At 36.9% G+C, this 19,091-nt stretch overlaps 1 long non-coding RNA gene across 1 annotated transcript in view; it reads left to right on the top strand.

Annotated features, from left to right (window-relative positions):
* LOC309859048 overlaps positions 1-17,393 on the top strand; it is a 207,257-nt gene extending 189,864 nt beyond the window's left edge. The window contains exons 4-5 of the long non-coding RNA XR_014308503.1: positions 5,643-5,704; positions 17,258-17,393. This is a non-coding gene — a long non-coding RNA (uncharacterized lncRNA). The remainder of the gene's footprint in view (positions 1-5,642; positions 5,705-17,257) is intronic.
* The last annotated feature ends 1,698 nt before the right edge of the window (positions 17,394-19,091 follow it).

Raw genomic sequence — 19,091 nt, 5'->3', positions numbered from 1 at the left:
GGCTAACTCTGAAAATAGGAGATATTTTGATAGGATATTAGAAGTCAAAACTGCCTCTGAAGTTTGCATGTTTAAAGGGGATTACAGGATGAGAAAAGAAGGCTTTGTTGCTGAAAAATAATTTAGGTCATTGATTAAGTCAACAATTATTGGGGGGGATTTATTCCATCAGGCTGTTTGGATGATGCATAGGTAAGCAAAAGAGGACAGGTCTTTGCTCATCAGGATTAGATTCATGCTGGTGGGGAGACAGAGATGATCAGTAATTAACACAGAGATAATAAATAAATACTAATAAAATAGTGGTAAGTGTTACAAAGGGAGATTTAATAGGAAGATATGATAGGAAGTGTCTGTGTGGGGCCACTCTGTGTTAGGAGGTTAGAAAAATCTCTCTGAAAAAGTAACATTTAAGAACAGAGTTGGTTGACCAGAGGCAGGTTTGCAAAAGATCAGGGGGGAAAAATGTTCTGAGAGAAGGGAGCAGTTTAATGCAAAAGCCGTTAAGTCTGAGGATGAGCCTGGTCATTTGAGAAGTCAAAAAAAGATTAGTGTCGGGAAATTAGTAATATAATAAGTGAGAGTACAGAGAAATGATAAAAACAGGGGCTAAATCTCATTGGTTTTTACAAGTATTACTTGTCAACCAAAATAGGATGTTTTTACAATCAAAATAGGATGTTTTTAGGTAAAGAGTGGCATTATTTAATCTCTATTGTTTGACTGCTGTGCAAAGAACATACTAGAAGGAGCACTAAATAAAATTAGGAAGCCCAGTTACGGGTCTATTGCATTGGCCAAGCAAGACATGGTCATGCCATGGAGTAGAGTGATAGTGGGAACAGAGCAAAGTATGGGGATTTGAAATGTGATTTCAAGGTAGACTAGACAAGACTTGCTGTTAGATTGATAATGGTATTCAGGGAAAGAGAAGTATTAAAAAAATGTATGTTCTGAGCAACTGGGGGAATGGTCATGCTGTTTACTCAGATGTAAGTTCTGACAATAGCCTGTCACATACCCATTCTTCCTTTATAACTCTCTCAGTCATTTTGATTTGGAATCTCACCATCAGTCTTATGTAGCGAAGAGATGATTGTGAGACATTTAAGCTCTGCCCTTTACCACCTGTGACCACTGTGAAGTTTGCATAGATTTATAATTAAAGCATTAGATGATATTATGAATGTATATAGCAGAGGATCTGTACCTAATAAGAACATAGTTCTTCAAATCATATGAGTTCAAACCTTTCCCAGCTGTATTCTGGCCCCTATGACAGGACTTTATTCTTATGGCTTATATGGCTCTATTCAAGGTTGTCACTTATGTGCATTTTAGTAGAGTTTATCTGAAATGATGGAGGGCTCGGAGGATTTTTATAACATCTATTTGAAGATAAGCCTATCTTGAACTGTAACTGCCATTTGAATTTACTTCTTTAGAGCAAGTGTTTATCAACTCACAACAACATGACCATATTGGAAAAATTATTTTCTCTTCTGACTTGTGTCTTCCTTTTTCCCCTTCAGCTCTATTGAGATATAATTGTAAGTTTAAGGTGTACAATGCAATGATTTGAAACCTGTATATAATATGAAATATCTACCACAATAAGATTAGTTAATACATCCTTTGCATCACATAATTACCATTTTGTTGTTATGGTGAGAACATTAAAGCTATTCTATCCTAGCAGCTTTTTTAAAAAAAGATTTTATTTATTTATTATTTATTTGACAGGAGAGCACAAGCCAGGGGGAAGGGCAGAGGGAGAGGGAGAAGCAGACTCCCGGCTCCCAGCTCAGTGGGAAGCCCGATGTGAGGCTCCATCCCAGGACCCTGTGATCATGACCTTAGCCACAGGCAGTTACTTAACCAACTGAGCTACCCAGGGGCCCCATCCTAGCAACTTTCAAGTATATCTTATAGTATTGTTAATTGTAGTCACCATGCGGCACATTAGATCTCTAGACCTTATTCATCTTGTAAGTGAATGTTTGTACCATATGACCAACTTTTCCCTATTTATATTCCCGCCTCTCAGCCCCTGGTAACCACCATTCTATATTGTTTTGATGAATTTGACGTTTTTAGATTCCACATTTAAGTGAGGTCATGCAGTATTTTTCTTTCTCTGTTTGATATAGTTCACTTAGCATAATACCCTCAAGGTCCATCCTGGAGGATAGCCGGATTTCCTTCTTTTTTATAGCTGAATATTTCTATGTGTGTGTACACATGTGTATGTGTGTGAAAAAAATATATATGTGAATATATATGTGTATATATACATATATATATATATCACATTTTAAAATCCATTCATCCATCAAAGGACATTCATCTGTCTTGTTTATGTCACTTGTAAATTCTGTCTTTTTAATTTACTAAAGGAAAATCATCACTCCTAGAGGCAAAAAATAGTATGATAAACTCAGTAAAATGAGACAACTGGTCTTTTGGGGAAACTGGTGAAAACTCGGCCATGACTCGCAATCAGTGTTTGCATATATATTTACATATACATATTTGAATCATATATGAATGCAAAGCAATAAATGAGAATAAGAGAGATATTAAAAATCTGGATGCTACTAGAAATACAGTATCATAATTTTTCTTTTTTTTCATCTAAATTTAATTAGTTAACAAATAGTATATTATTAGTTTCAGAAGTCGAGTTCGATGACTCATCAGTCTTATATTATACACAATGCTCATTATATCACATGCCCTCCTTAATGCCCATCACCCAGTTACCGTATCCCTCTACCCCCCTCCCCTCCAGGAACCTTCAGTTTGTTTCCTATGATTAAGAGTCTCTTACGGCTTGTCTTCCTGATTTCATCTTGTTTTATTTTTCTCTTCCTTCCTCTATGATCCTTGTTTGGTTTCTTAAATTCCACATATGAGTGAGATCATATGATAATTGTCTTTCTCTGTTAGACTTATTTCACTTAACGTAATACCCTTTAATTCTATCCCCATCATTGCAAATGGGGAGATTTTGTTTTTTGATGACTGAGTAGTATTCTATCATGTAAAAAAATATATATGTGTAGATATATATGTAAAAAACATCTTTTTTTATCCATCATCTGCCGACGGGAATCTGGACTTTTTCCATAGTTTGACTGTTGTGAACATTGTTGCTATAAACATTGGGGTGTAGGTGCCCCTTCGGATCACTACATTTGTATAAGGTAGCTCTCTTTTTAACTTTTTGAGGAACCTCCATACTATTTTCCAGAGTGGCTGTGCTAGCTTGCATTCCCACCAACGATGTAAGAGGGTTTCCCTTTATCTGCATCCTCACCAATGTGTGTTGTTTCCTGAGTGGTTAATTTTAGCCGTTCTGACTGGTGGGAGGTGGTATCTCATTGAGGTTTTGATTTGTACTCCCTGATGCCAAGTGATGTGGAGCATGTTTTCATGTTTGTTGACCATTTGGATGTCTTCTTTGCAGAAATGTCTGTTCATGTCTTCTGCCCATTTCTTGATTGGGTTATTTGTTCTTTGGGTGTTGAGTTTGATAAGTTCTTTATAGATTTTGGACACTAGCCCTTTATCTGATATGTTGTTTGCAAATATCTTCTCCCATTCTGTTGGTTGTCTTTTGGTTTTATTGACTGTTTGCTGTGTAAAATCTTTTTATCTTGATGAAGTCCCAGTAGTTCATTTTTGCCTTTGTTTCTCTTGCCTTTGGTGTCGTATCTAGCAAGAAGTTGCTGGGGCCACAATTTCATTTTTTTCCTTAGCAGTATAGAATAAGTGCTTTCCTACCTTCGTGTGTACTGTGATTTTTAAGAAAGATTTATTTTATTTCAGAGAAACAGAGAGAGAGAGTGTGTGGCAGGGAGGGGAAGAAGGAGAGGGAGAAAGAGTCCCAACTAGACTTTCTGCTGAGTGCCGAGCTCGACAAGGGACCCAGTCTCATGATTGTGAGATTATGATCTGAGCTGAAACCAAGAGTCAGATGCCTAACGCAACTGTGCCACCCAGGTGCCCCATGCTGTGACTTTTTATATAAATGTGGTATTGTATGATTTAGATGAGTTATGTGTTATTTAACACATTTTCTAATCACTGGTGGAACTATGTTTTCACCACCAGCATCACAATTTTATGCTATTTAACAAATTAGGATTGAGCATTTCAGAAACTTGTAGGCTCCCTTGTTTGTGGATTTAATTTTCTTTTGGCTGCTAATGGAGAGTTACAATCAGTTATATCTCCATGGATATGCTCTATATCTTGAGTATATGTTCTTTCTGGTCTGGGATTTTTGATATGCTCAATCATAGCTTTGGGCTCATACTTTTTTTCATGGATGGTGGACAAATTGAATTATTTTTTAAAGCACAGTAAATGGTATGCTTTAAGAAGTCTATACAACTTACCTTTAGCTCCTTTTCTATATTTAAATATATTTTAGAGGAAAAAGAATCACAGTGCCTAAGACTTTTAAAGCTAGAGTTAAAGTACATTAAGGCTTCCTTGAATCTTGTTATCTGTCATTTTAAATCCTCTTGAAGTTAGGTATAAAGAATAATAGATATATATTCAGTCAGGATACTGAAGATTTTTACTGGCTTTTGGATTAGAAGATTTTCAACTATCAGTGTTTAAGCCTCAACTTGCTGTCAGTTAGTCTCGACAAGGCCAAAATAAGATTCTAATAGTTGTGATTGTGGAGAGGGTGCTTTTTCATTAGGTGAGGCAAAGTGTCAATTAAAAGGGTATTGAGATAAAGAAATTGAAACTAGATTAAGGTTATACTTTTTCATGGATGATAAGAAAATCCATTTTCGAGTTACATTTCATTGAGGATATACTATCAGGGGCAAAGCTGGGATACCCTGCACACTTAAAAGACTGCCTTTAGTTCTTGAAAGACTTATTAACTGCCTAATCATTTCTAAAGAATTTTTGAGATATAAAACAGACATACTTTAAATAAAATGAAATACCAAAGCCACATAATGGCAGTAACTTTTAAAGAAGCTACAGTTAGCAGTCTTATTTTCCCCTCACTCTTTACAGGTAGTTCCCTATCATGTGAATACCAAGCAGTCTTTCATGGGAGTTTCTAATCTTATGAGGAAGTCTGAAAAGTATATTTGATATATATCCACAAAAAGAAGTGCTGTGTATATTTCCAGCCTGACTATCCTTTTTCAAGCCAGTGCAGGGTAGCACTAAACTTAAGATTTTAGTACAACATTGGAAATTGAGCATGCATCTGCTAAAGGCATGAAACCCAAACTAGAATTGCTATCCTGAATAATCTACATAAATAAAATTAAGTTTCTTTCTGATGGTTACTGCATATAGTGAGAATGTTTGGATAGATTTTCTGAAATTTAGAAACGCTTCTTAGGACTTAATATGTAGGCTATGTGTTAAATAAGATATTCACTTGGGAAGACCCAGGAGACCCCTCAAAGAAATGCCTCCAGTGGAACTGTAAACATTGATTTGCAGAGAGCCACTTCTCACATTCCAACTTGATCTAGTTTGCTACTATGTAAGTAGCAGCAGACATTTTTCTATACATCCAATGAGAGTTAATGATTCTTCCTGTTTGTTGGGGGAAAAACACAATATTGAAATTTGGGTACTTTCTCTGTTCTCTACAGTTCCACATGAAAACAACAACAACAACAACAAAAACCACTGCCATTACAATGAATGTTCTCCTGTAAGTAATGCAACATTTCTCTCTTACTACTCTCAAAATGTTTATTTTGTGTTACTTTTCAGAAGTTTAATTATGATGGGTCCTCCCAAGATTCCTTTGGATTTATCCTTTTCAAGTTTCACTTAGTTTCTTGAATCTGTAGATTTGTGTCTTTTGCCAAATTAGAAATGCTTTCAGCCATTATTTCTATGAATACCCTTTTCAGACCCACTTTTTCTTTACCTTCTGGGACTCCAATGATATAAATGTTGGATCCTTCTGTTACATTCCCACAAGTTTCCAAGTCTCTGTTCATTTTTATTTTTTTCCAGTCTGTGTTCTATTTTTTTCATGCTGAGTAAATTCTATTGATCTTTCCTTAAGTTCCAATACTCTGTTATCTCCACTACTATTGGGACCATCTACCATATTTATTCTTCTATTATATTTTTCTGTTCTATAATTTCCATTTACTTAATTTTTATTATTTCCTGAAATTGTGTTTTTTCCCAATTGTTTCAAGAAAATTTGTCATTGATTGTTGAAGCATTTTTACAATGACAGCCTTAAAATCCTACTCAAATAATTTCATTGCCTGTTCTATCTTCTTGTTAACATTAGTTGATCGCATTTCTCATGCAAATTGTGATTTCTTGATTTTTGGGATGAGGAGTGATTTTTTTTATTCTGGATGTTACATCTATTATGATAGGAGACTCTGGATATTATTTAAATCTTTTATTTAATAAGCAGCTTTCCTGTTGTTTAGTATCTATTGTTTTGGGCTGTAGTTCTTTTTTTTTTTTTTTTTAAAGATTTTATTTATTTATTTGACAGAGAGAGATCACAAGTAGACAGAGAGACAGGCAGAGAGAGAGGAGGAAGCAGGCTCCCTGCCAAGCAGAGAGCCCGATGCGGGGCTTGATCCCAGGACCCTGGGATCATGACCTGAGTTGAAGGCAGAGGCTTTAACCCGCTGAGCCACCCAGGCGCCACTTGGGCTGTAGTTCTTTTTTTTTTTTTTTTAAGATTTTATTTATTTATTTGACAGAGAGAGATCACAAGTAGGCAGAGAGACAGGCAGAGAGAGAGGAAGGGAAGCAGGCCCCCTGCTGAGCAGAGAGCCCGATGTGGGACTCGATCCCAGGACCCTGAGATCATGACCTGAGCTAAAGGCAGCGGCTTAACCCACTGAGCTACCCAGGCGCCCCTTGGGCTGTAGTTCTAATAGAAGTTTAATTTTCAGAGCATTTGCAATGTTCTTTTGGTCTCTTTGGTTAATTAGGAACTCATGTGGTTGTTATTGGTCCTTGCTGGTGCTGTCTAAGGGGGGGTGGGGCAAAAGCAGTTTCCTGAGGTTGGGAAGCAGTTGTCTCTGTGTAGAAGTAGGGGAACCTCAGTCTTTAGGAACTTGGAGGCTTCCTGGGTCAGGTGGGATTATGGCAATATCCCTCTAGCCAGTGTTGCTTAGCTGCTCTGTGTCTTAGTAAGAATCTCAGGTCGTGTCTAGGAGGAGAGCGCTTCCTCTAGCATCTTATTGTTAATGGCGTTCCCTGTCCATCCTCCTTACAACTGGCTGGTATTATCAGAGGGACTCCCTTCACTTTGGGGGGAAAAAAGAACCTCCTTTGGCTGTCTCCTATTGCTAAGTTGGGAAGAGTGTGCATGTAAATTTCCCTCCTTTTGTATTATTTTTTTAGTTCTGGTATTGCAAACCAGTTTGGTTTCGTCTTTTCATTTTCCACAGTTTTTCTTTGATTGCCTTTTATTTATGTAGAATTTATAGTTAAACTTATAAGAGGAACAGAGAGAAGTGATCCTGCACAACTTGTCTGGATCTCAAGTTGCCACTTACCATGGCCTCTTGGAAAAAGAAAGGAATTTGAGTCAGTTTCAGGTTGGAATCCTTGTTGAACCACTAATGTACATGACCATATGATCTTAGAAAATTTATTTAACTTCTCTAAGTCTCATCTTCTTCATCTGTAAAATGGACATAACTCATTTATGCATTCACTCTTTATTCATCCAACAAAATGTCTGTCACAGCAATCTTACTCTAAGGTGGTTGCTGTTCCAGGCACGAGAATCAGTGGGATGTCTTTTGAAGGTTTAATCAGATAAGTGATACAACTTATGTGTGTTTTATAATGATGACTCTAGTTGTTCTGTAGGGAATGGGATGTGGGGGAGCAAAAAGAGAAGCCAAGACACCAACCAGTTAAAAAGTGATTTCAGTAGTTCAAGTAAGAAATAAAACTTGAACTTGAGAGGCAACTGTGGAAAAAAGAAGTTGTAGGTTGACGATGCACTTTGCAGTTCAAGCAGGCAAGATTTTCTGAAGGGTTGTTTCTGTGAAGTTAGGAAAAATGAAGAATCTGTTTCAGATTGAGGTTGGATGATGGGAGACATTTTAGACATGAAAAAATTGGGAGAAGAGATCGTATTAGAAATGGGGTCAGAAATGAAATATATGTGTTTTGGATAAGTTAAGTTTTGAAGTGTCTGTAAAACATTCGTGGAGATGTACCATTAGTAGTAAATATCCAGTTCTGGAGCTCATGGGATTCGGGGCTGGTGCTACAGTGTCCATCTGGGTGGATATCAACAACTTTTAGATGATGCTTAAGGCAGTATGATTCATCTAAGGGGAAATTACAGAAAGAAGAGAAGAATCTGAGCTACCCCATAATTTCAAAATCAGGAGTAGAAAGTGCATCCAGCAAAAAGAGACCAAGAAGCCAGGAGAAAGTAGGAGCAAAAATTAGGTAATTCAGTGTCAAAGACATTAAATGAAGAAAATATTTCAGAAGGGAGAAGTGCTCAATGTTGTCGAATCCTTTAGTAAGATAAAGACATAGAATTGACTAATGGACTTGGTAATTTGGAGATACTAAGTGGACTTCACAAGAGTCATTTAAGTAGAGTAGTCAAGATTATTATGAAAATCATTTATATATGAAGTTAGGCATTCTACTAATTTCAAATTACTTTCCCTCAGTTTCTTCACGTGTAAAATGATGATAATGGTGTTTTTTTGCCCATGTCATTCTTTTTACTCTCGTATTACTAGATTTTTGTAAGGATCAAATGACAATGCATACGAAAAAATGACCTATGTAGAGTTACACACAAAAATAAAATAGCGTTTATTTTTCTTTTATTTTTTTTAAAGATTATTTTAGAGAGAGAGAATGTGTATGGAGGAGAGGGGCAGAGGGAAAGAGAAAATCTCAAGTAGACTCTGCAGTGAGCACAGAGCCCACTGGGGGCTTGATCTCACAACCCTGAGATCATGACCTGAGCTGAAACCAAGAGTTGGACACTTAACCAACGAGCCACACAGATGCCTCTATTTTTCTTTTGTATATTTGAAGGTAGATATGTTTTAACCAAATTTACACTGATACAATGAATGTGTACTTTATTCCTTTAATAAATACATTTGAGCCAATAAAAATTGCCTCTGCATTATAAATTCTTAACTAGTTGGACTTGTCTTTAAATATATTTGGAGATATGTGAAAATATACTTTATTTTAAAGCCATATATTACGCTACACTTTTCCAAGGTGACAGTAGAAACATTTTAAAGGTGCTTCCAGAGTTTGTTTTCAGAGATTGCCTTAGTTTTAAAATAACTGCTACTACTAACCTCGCCATAAAAGCAATCCCAATTAAAATCACACCAATAATAGCTAATATTTTTAGGGTATATTATGTTCAGGCCCTTTACATATATTATCTCATTTAATTTTTATAATCACCCAATGCTATTAATATTATTATTATCTCCACTTTACAAGTAAGAGTATTAGGTCTCAGAGAAGCTAAGCAATTTTTCTAAGAACTGCAGATAGTCTGAGTCAGTTTTTTTTTTAATAATTTTTTATTAGTTTTTAAAATAAAATTTTTTTCAATCCATTGTTCTTCCTTTTAACACAATTCTGACTTTCATTTTTGGGTGTGTTGAGAGGTTTGGATTTGGTAAGATGAGAGTTTTAGAGCCAACTGCATAGACAAATCTTCTAGATTTGTGACCGAAATCAAGTTTTATTTATTCTAAAAAAAGAAAACTGCATGGGGATAAGATACAAGATATGTCAGAACATCAGAACAGAGAGAGAGAAAGGACTTGAGATATGTCAAAACCACATATGAAATGTGGAACTCTCCCCAAGACTGAATATATGGATGGAAAGAGGGAAAGGGAAGATACCCAGGTCATAGGTGTATAGAACATAATATATCCTTTTTGTCAGTTTACTAAAGCAAGAGAGAATTCTAGGAGGCACAGTTGGGGGATGCTCAAGTTTAAAGATAGGCTATCCATCACTTGGAAAGGCTCAGAAAATGGAAAATGAATATGCATTTGTTTTGAGGGGAGCAGGGATTTGTTTTAATCCGGTAAGGTAAGGCATGCAGACCTGGAAGTGAACGTCATAAAGGAAGAAGTTCATTGTATTCAGAGATCCTTAGAAATAGGGGACATGGCACACAAGGCAGAGTCATACAGGGAAGTACCAGGGATGGCTAGAAGGCAGAGAAAAATATGGACAAGTTCTTTTATTTGTGGGAAAGAATGAGCAAGGCAAGATAAGCAGCCATAGGATTGGTTAGTTTGATTTCAGTAGGCTTTAGGGTGTAGGGGTTGTTCCCCCTTAAATTGGTATTTGGCTCTAACAGAATATGAAAAGTGCCCTGGAATGTGAGAGGCTGATAAAGTAGTTGGATTTGTGGGATCTGTACTGATTGGTTTGCATCTGAAAGGTGCCTACACAGGCAAGTAGTTGCTATGCTTCCTAGAACACCTAATATAGTATTAAATGCTTAACTGTATACCAGGCACAGACTTTGTCTCATTTATTTTTCATGATAACTGGTAAGATAGGAATTATGTTTTGATTTTATAAAATAAGGAGTTAATGTTGGTTGATGGTGGTAAAAGTCCCAATTTGTGATGAAGTCCTGCCAGCATCCATACACTAAGTAATCACTTTACAGTATAGACCCTGCAGTTCTGCAGTTGCTACCAGCTGTGTCTTTGCCTCCTGGAGAGAAATAGGATTAGATGATTTCTAAGGTTCTTCCCTGCCGAGGTGGCTTGGTTGGTATAGTCTGATGGGATCTGTAAGAGAGGAGTGATCTGAGGAAGTTTACTGGGGCAGGGTGTGCCCGAAACACAACTGAGAGGGAGCTCACCTGGGAGCGTGTTGTCCCAGAGACAGCAGGCCAATGGGAGAATTAAACCAGAGTCAGGAAACTGCATTCCACCTCTCCCACACCACTCTGTTGCTGGGTAACACTTGAGTGACTGCCCAGACCAAGGGAGCAAGGACTAAGAACTCCAAAGAGGTTGGGATTCAAAGTTTAGCAGGAGAATTGACAATGATGAAATGAAATAGATTAGAAAATCATGTTGAAATAAGTTGTTAACTAGTAATGTAGGAAATATTCAATAAATGTATTTTGAACTGGATATAATTTCATCTAGTGTAGGTTTTCTAGGAAAAGCAGGCTGTAGTCAACCTGAAGAGAATCTGGATATTTTCTTCTTAAGCTTAAATGTGGAGATTTCTGCTACTTCTTCCTATCTTTTATCAGTTCTTTTAATTCTGGTTATCCACCATCCATTGTCTAGTGAATACTCTGGTAATTATTTATTAATTGTTCTTGATTGTGGTCCTCATGTTCCTCATGTTTTTCCTCTTTTTTACAAAAGTAGTCTATAAGCAATTCAAGATAAGAGCTGTGTCTAGACCCCTCATAACATCTAGAAGTTCTGGACTTACAGATACCCAGTAGATATAAAGAGATTATAAATTTGTTGCTTGAAAGAATCTTAGAAAGCATCTAATTTAGCCATTTAGTCTTGCTGATGAAGAAACAATCATGAGGAGTATGAGGTACCCATCCAAAGTCAAAGGTGAGGTAGTGATTGTACCATAACTCACGCTAGTACCTGCTTCTCACCAGGCTTCTTTATTAATAGATTGAATATTCAGTGCTTGCTTTAGCTTTCTTATGAACTTACTGGGCTTTTAAAGAAAAGCTATATTCATTTAACTGTTTTATAAATTCTAATTGCCCATAATTATATAAAATGTCTCAGATGATATAATTTTTAAGTAGGCCTTTATTCTGTCATTTGTCATTGATATAGATGACAGGAATAGAATATGTGTTAAAAATGTCAAGTGTACTAGGATGATGACATTTTATGTAAGTACGTAATTAAATCATATTTTGGAAGAACTGATAATCGCTATTTCCAAAGAAGTGAATTATATTTGAGAACACTTTAAGAGGTCTCCAGTTGGCATTTCATAACTCAAAACCAGCTTTGTATATTACCCCGGAGCTACCAAAGAAGAAGACAAGATGATACTCTCTATGGCAACATAGCAAAGACTATGTGAAATGTACAGATGTCTAAATGCTTCCCCAAGGCACAGTGGAGGTTGCAAATTTTATTTCTTACAGCATGTCCTGGGGCCAAAAACAAACTGCTCACCTTCATTACAAACATTGACAGAGGTATGATCCAATATGTGAGTAACTGAAAAAATGTTTGCTTATGAGGAAATCCTATCACTCCAGGGCGTAGGTGATACTATTAAAAAATGGTATTTTGCAGCACGAATGTTTGCCAACCCCTGTGTTTCTACCTTAATTGTATATAATTCTCAGATTGCCAAATTCTCCACTCAATCTCTTGTTGAAAGAGAGGAGTGCTAAAAATTTTTGAAAACTTGAATATATCATAATTCAGTGTTACTGTTATCTGAACCTAATTCTAAAGGGCAGAGAATGTGAATAATGAAAATAATCATGTTCTTTATTAGTAACAGTTTTGTGTCAGAACTCGCTGTAATGTGTAAACAAATATGGACAAAGTGAGGAAGGAGACTTCATGGAAAGCAACTATACAGAGGAAATGGGGGTGAAGTAGTACTCTCAGTGGGCCCAAAGTTTTTTTTTTTAATTTTTTATTTTTTATAAACATGTAATATATTTTTATCCCCAGGCGTACAGGTCTGTGAATCGCCAGGTTTACACACTTCACAGCACTCACCATAGCACATACCCTCCCCAATGTCCATAACCAAAGTTTTATAGATCAAGTTCAGACTGGGATTTTTCAATCTAGTCTTTTTCTAGTGGATGTTGAAATTCATCCACAACAAATTCATGTTGAAATTCAGGGGGAATGTGATAGATGGGACAGGGGAGTGGTACAGCTTTGTGAGATGACGGAACTCTAAGGGAAACTTCCCTAATGTAATGTTGGGGGAGAACTGGAATGTGCTAGTAAATTGGCTTCAGGAGCTGCAGAGACACAGGGCCATTGGACCATCAGAGCTACAGAATTCTGAAGCTCAAAGAAGATAGAGAAGCCTTGGTTATCTAAGAAGCATAGAAAGTAGGCATCAGGTAAGTGACCTGTTTTCCCCATGGGAGATGTACAAATGGTTTTAGAAATGTAGAGGACTAGTGTCAAGGAGGCACAAAGACTTTTTAAAAACTTGCCATTCAATGAGGTAAGAACTTTGATAAATTGTCTTCCTGGTACCTCTTTGGTTTTTGCTTAGAAGCAAATGTACTAAATGAAAGCACAGGTTCTAACAGTCCATACTTCAGGCTTCTGGATTTCATTCAACTTTTGGAAGTTTAGAAATCCTTAATTATCACTGCTGCTGCAATTCTGTGTGGAGAACTCAAGGACACTTTTGGCTCTCACAGTCACATTGTAATGCTTTGTTTAAGTGTGATTCACTCTGGTACTGTGGTTACAGGATAGAGAAGGAGATAAAAGATATGCAAACATAGAGGGAAACGTGTTTTTATTTATGAATAACAGTAGTCTGAATTTAACATTGAAAATTTACTGCAAAGACCATGGCTCTATTCTATTGTGGATGACAGCACAGGGAAGCAAATTTGGGTTCTCAAACACAGAATGTTATCTATTGTTTTAATATTTATTGCATGCAGAGAGAACTACAGAGAGTTCAGTAAATATATGGCAGGATAAAGATGCTCACCTCTCTCTCTCTCTCTCTCTCTCTCTCTGTTGCATTAGAAGTCAACTAATTTTTCCTCTTAGTACCTAGCTGGATTTGAAGATTAAGCCAAAAGGGAATTTATTTTCCTTCATTCAGACTGAATTTTAAGACCTACTAAGTGCTATTTGTTAAAGAATATGAGAAGAGAGAAAAGATTTTGCTTAGAAATGAGAAAGGTGGGGTGCCTGGGTGGGTCAGTTGTTAAACGTATGCCTTCGGGTTAGGTCATGATCCTAGGGTCCTGGGATGAGCCCTGAATCAGAACCCCTGCTCAGCAGGAAGCCTACTTCTCCATCTCCAACCTCCATTGCTTGTATTCCCTCTCTCCCTGTCTCTATCTCTCTGTCAAAAAAATAAAATCCTAAAAAAAAAAAAAAAATGAGAAAGGAGGAGTGGGTTTGCAGAACAGACAAAACAGGACAAAACTTGACATTTGGTTGGTCAAAGGGTTTGATAAGTTGTCTTCTGTTTTTGGCAGAAGAAAATATTTCCATAGATACTTATGGAAATCTGGAAAATGATATAAGAATATATTCATATATGTCTGTATATATACATGGTTTGAGGACAAACAATATATAAAAGAGAGGGCTTTCAGAAAGCATAATCTCTGATAGGTGATCCCAATGTAAGTTTCCCAAGAAGGAAACCTGATATCTGGGAAGAGCCAGTAAAAGGACCTGCAAATTATCAATGCAGAAGCATTTGTTGGATTTTCTGGCTTCATATAGGAACTGAGCCATTGCAGGCTGTTCTGGCCGCACTTGAGCATGCATCTTCCGTGGGCTTCCAATAGCTGTGTCAGTCTTAGCAATTCCTCCTGTCAGTGTCTCATGAGGACCTCACTTCTTTGTAATTCAGGGTCTCATGCCAGTTTTGCCCAGCAGGAGAGATGCTTGACCTTGCCCCATGACTTGCTTTATTCCTGTTTATTTTACTGTTGCCAACTTCCCAGCCTCTGAATTTGCCTACTACAAATCCCAAGGACATTTGTAAGTAAAAAAATTAGGGGTTGAAAACTCTGCTCCTTGCCACATCCCTCTGCTTAAAACACTTGATCCAAATCACCTGGTGACATTCTCAAGTATAGTAAATATAGCTACATTACAATCATATAACTTCATTTAATACTAATATCTGGAGTAAGTTTAGACATTTTTTAAGCAGATTTTATAGATTTTCCTTTGAGAGATTACTCAGCTTGCAGGAAATAGAGCTATGTGGGAATCCCGCTTGGTGAGCTCCAAACCCAAGTTCTCAATCAATTTTCTTTTCTTTTTGTCATTGTCTTTTTGTTTCTATAATAAAAATATCGTTAGTATGCATTTTTATTCTTATTTTTTGAAGATTTTATTTATTTATTAGAGTGCACAAGCATGGGGAGGGGGGCGGGTGGCAGAGGGAGAGGGAGAACCAAGCTCCCCATGCAGAGTTCAATCCCAGGACCCTGGGATCAGACCTGAGCTGGAGGCAGAGGCTAACCAGCTGAGCCACCCAGGTGCTCCTGCATTTTTACTTTTTTTTTTTTTTTTAAAAAGGCCTTCTCCCATTGCCTTCTGTCTTGCACCAGTTGGCTAATATTAGGAATGACCCCACTTTATCAACTGACCATGGTTCTTACATCCATGAATCAGCCTCTTGCCAAAATAGAATATAAATATTTTAAGTACTTAATAAATATGCTTCTTTGCAAGAGTTATGTAATGCATTGCTAGGAATATAGTTTATTCATGACAGGCAAGACTATTTAAGGCTGAATGTCTTGCCGTAAATAGTTGAAAGAGGAGATGGGAAAGGTAAGACAGACAAAATACATACAAATTTAGAGAAACAAAAATCTGTCAGGGTTCTTAAATGGCCAACTTAGCTCCCTCCTGAATTGACTATTCATAGCTCACCATCCTGTCAATTAAAAAGCCCAGTTCACCTGAACAAATTGGAAACTATTTCATGTTATTTATTTATAGTCTGCTTTAGATATTTTGAAGTCTATTTTAATGTACATTTTATAGATATTATAGCATTATTAATATGTTTTGATATTTTGTTATTACAGTTTTCTATGACCATCATAATAGGTGGCTAAGAATAATAGATTTTTTCATCCATGTCTCCTGTCTCTCTTTCAATTCCATGTGATTTGGGCAATATTGAAAATAAGAGAACCATCGTATCACCTAACAATACTGAAATACCCATTTAAGAATATCTACAGTGGCGCCTGGGTGGCTCAGTGGGTTAAGCTGCTGCCTTCTGCTCAGGTCATGATCTCAGGGTCCTGGGACTGAGTCCCGCATTGGGCTCTCTGCTCGACAGGGAGCCTGCTTCCCTCTCTCTCTGTCTGCCTCTCTGTCTACTTGTGATCTCTGTTTGTCAAATAAATAAATAAAATCTTTAAAAAAATAACCAAAAATATCTATGTTAGCTCAGTAGCAATAAACCAATTAAATATAGGTTCAAAATGGTAATTTCTTCAAAAGTTTCTTAGCATTGCACTTTAAAGGTAATATGATGGTTTTGTTTACTATTGTCTGTATGGTATGAAGTTGAATGTTAAATGTTGGATTGAAGTTGAGCTTGATCAGTGATGCCTGAGTGGCTCAAGTAGGTTAAGCACTGCCTTTGGCTCAGGTCATGATCCCAGTGTCCTGGGATCAAGTCCCACATTTGTGTTCTTTGCTCAGTGGGGAGCCTACTTCTTCCTCTACCTCTGCCTGCTGCTCCCCTGCTTGTGCTCTCTCTCTATCTCTGACAAATGAATAAATAAAATCTTAAAAAAAATTTAAAAATAAAAAAGAAATTGAGCTTGATCAAACAGCATGTGTATGAAAATGTAAAAGAGTTTGCCTTACAAAAGGCATGTTGGTAATCATATTATGGTCTAAAGCAGTGAAAGGCATCTTATCTGGGACATAGCTGAATTATTTACTTATAAGTGATAAGTGCTGGTGGTCAAATGAGCAGTCTTACAATTTGTCAATAACTTAGTCTTGCATCATATAGAATTCATATGTATAGGTAACATCAAGGACAGTTTCTTTTTTAAAAAATATTTTTCTGTTAATTTTCTGTTGTCAGTAGAGGAAGAAAAAACCCTAACTTTTGCTTGCCAGTGAAAAACCTGGGGTTTTGTTTCTCAGTATAAAACTTTCCGTGTGTCTGAAGTGGGCGAATTTTGCTGAAGAAATCCGTTTTTAATCAGGAAGGTGCAGACTGGCTCCTTGAAACAACAGAAAAGTGAAAGTAAAAAAGAATTGAATTTTTTCAATTGATTCAATTGATTCAATTCAAATGAGCAACACATTTACATAGGATTTTATCCACAAGTCAGACTAAATCATGATCAGTTCTACTATTTAAATGGGACAATAGTTTCTTGCAAACTGGGAAATTACTCAGGGAAGGATAAATAGAATAGAGGTTCCTCCCACCTGACCCTCTGCCAGTTTTCATGTTTATTCTTACTTCTTTATACTTGCACAGTTTAACACATTTATTCTTCCCACAGGAGTTACTCTGATATGCATTAGATATTAATATGCACATTTGAATGAGGAGTCGGGTTTCAAGTTACAATAAAAACCACTTGTAAAGAATTTTCTCCTGAATTCAAATCTTTAAAACAGCCACAACAGATTAAATTATTTTTTTAAGGAAGGTAAGTTGTGCTATATTACTTCTTTTTAAATGTTCAAAATTTACTTTATTAGTTATTTTATGGTATGTCCTTAATGAATACATTCATATCAGACCAAGGGAAATGAAACCCATCACTGAGAAGGCTCTCTAATGAGCCATATAGAACTGAAATAACTACATATGCATTCCACAAATGGACCATTAATTGGAAAAAGAACCAAAGTGTGAAGATATAATCCTATAGGATGGAATTTAAATGGTAATATGTTTTCAGGTTTTAGAACTTTCGATTCACTTGTGTGGAGGAAAAGGTGAATGTGAAACAAAGTTTGCTTTTCCTTCTATCTAAGGTGAAGCATTTCCATTAAACCATGATGCTAAGCCTAACTCTGAGAAAGAAATAATTTAATAATTTTGAGAATTTTGTTAATTTAACAAGAACAGTTGTCTCCACCTAATTTACTTTTTCTTTTCCTGGTTATTAAGTAGCACGTTCTATCATACTTGTGGCTCTACTCCTGCATTGCCAGTGCTGCCAGGTTGCTTGAGAGGTAACAGACTGACCGTGGGAGGAATAAGGACATTTTGGTACTGCTGTGCCTCTGGAACGAACCTGATGAGAACCAGGACTTTCTGTGGATGAACAGGTAATTTATCCCCAGCAGGTCCAAGGACAGGGCAAAGCTGGGAGGGGCATTAAATGAGGACACACTGTGACTAGCCACCACCAGCTTCCAGTGGCTCTGGAAAGAGTAGCCTGTGCTGGGTGAACAATCACCTGTCCTCAGCCAGTCTACCCTATTGTGAGTCCACACTGCCACCCCTGTTGCTTTTGCACCCACTGGGGCTTTTGTTCCTAGTCCCCAGTGCATTTGCCTTGCTCAGCGCAACCCTCAAAAAACAGATGACCCACTTAGCTGGGACCACCAGTGGTCCTTTTGTAACACATTTCAGACAAACATGACTTCTCTCTGCCTTGTGAAAACAAAAATGATAGAAACAAAAACAAAAACACTGGATGCATCTGTGAGGGAAAAGGGGATCCCAGGCATAAACCTGCTCTTTCCTGGACACAGTGAGGTATATGGTTATATCAGGGTTTGCCAATGCTCTTTGTTTTATAGATGCATATTATATAGTATGTAGTATATACAAAGAGATTTATTATAAGAAATTGACTGGCAAATCCAACATCTGTAAAGCCCAGTCCCAATTCATGTCCAAAGTCTGGAAGCTGCCATAAAACCAGGATAACTGAGGTCCCAATTTGAAGGTCATCAGGCAGAATTCTCTCTTATGCTGGGAGGGCCAGGCTTTTTAAGGTTCTATCTAAATAACTGATTGGATGAGTTAAACTGCTTTATTAGTCTACCAATCTAAATGTTAATCTTCTCTAAAACCATCCTCACAGAAACATCCAGAAAAATGTAAGAACAAATATCTGGGCACTCCAAGGTTCAGTCAGGCTGACACATAAAATTAATTGGAGTGGCCACCCAACTGATTTCCAAAGCAGCAGATAATTTGCTGTCTCGTGTTGAGCCTCTGTCCACAGTGATTCACACTGAAGTTTCTTTTACATTTACTCCAATGAATCCAGTCTCTCCTTATTCTATACTTGCTCTAGGTTTATGTCAGAACTTCTCTGGATCCAGCCCAATTATGTTTATTTATTTCTCTTCTAGGTATTTAATTTTTTTTCC

Source organism: Mustela nivalis, assembly GCF_964662115.1.
Source record: "Mustela nivalis genome assembly, chromosome: 2".
NCBI classification, from domain to species: Eukaryota; Metazoa; Chordata; class Mammalia; order Carnivora; family Mustelidae; genus Mustela; species Mustela nivalis.
Note: the sequence above shows the minus strand (reverse complement) of the source record. Positions and strands in the feature narration are given on the sequence as shown.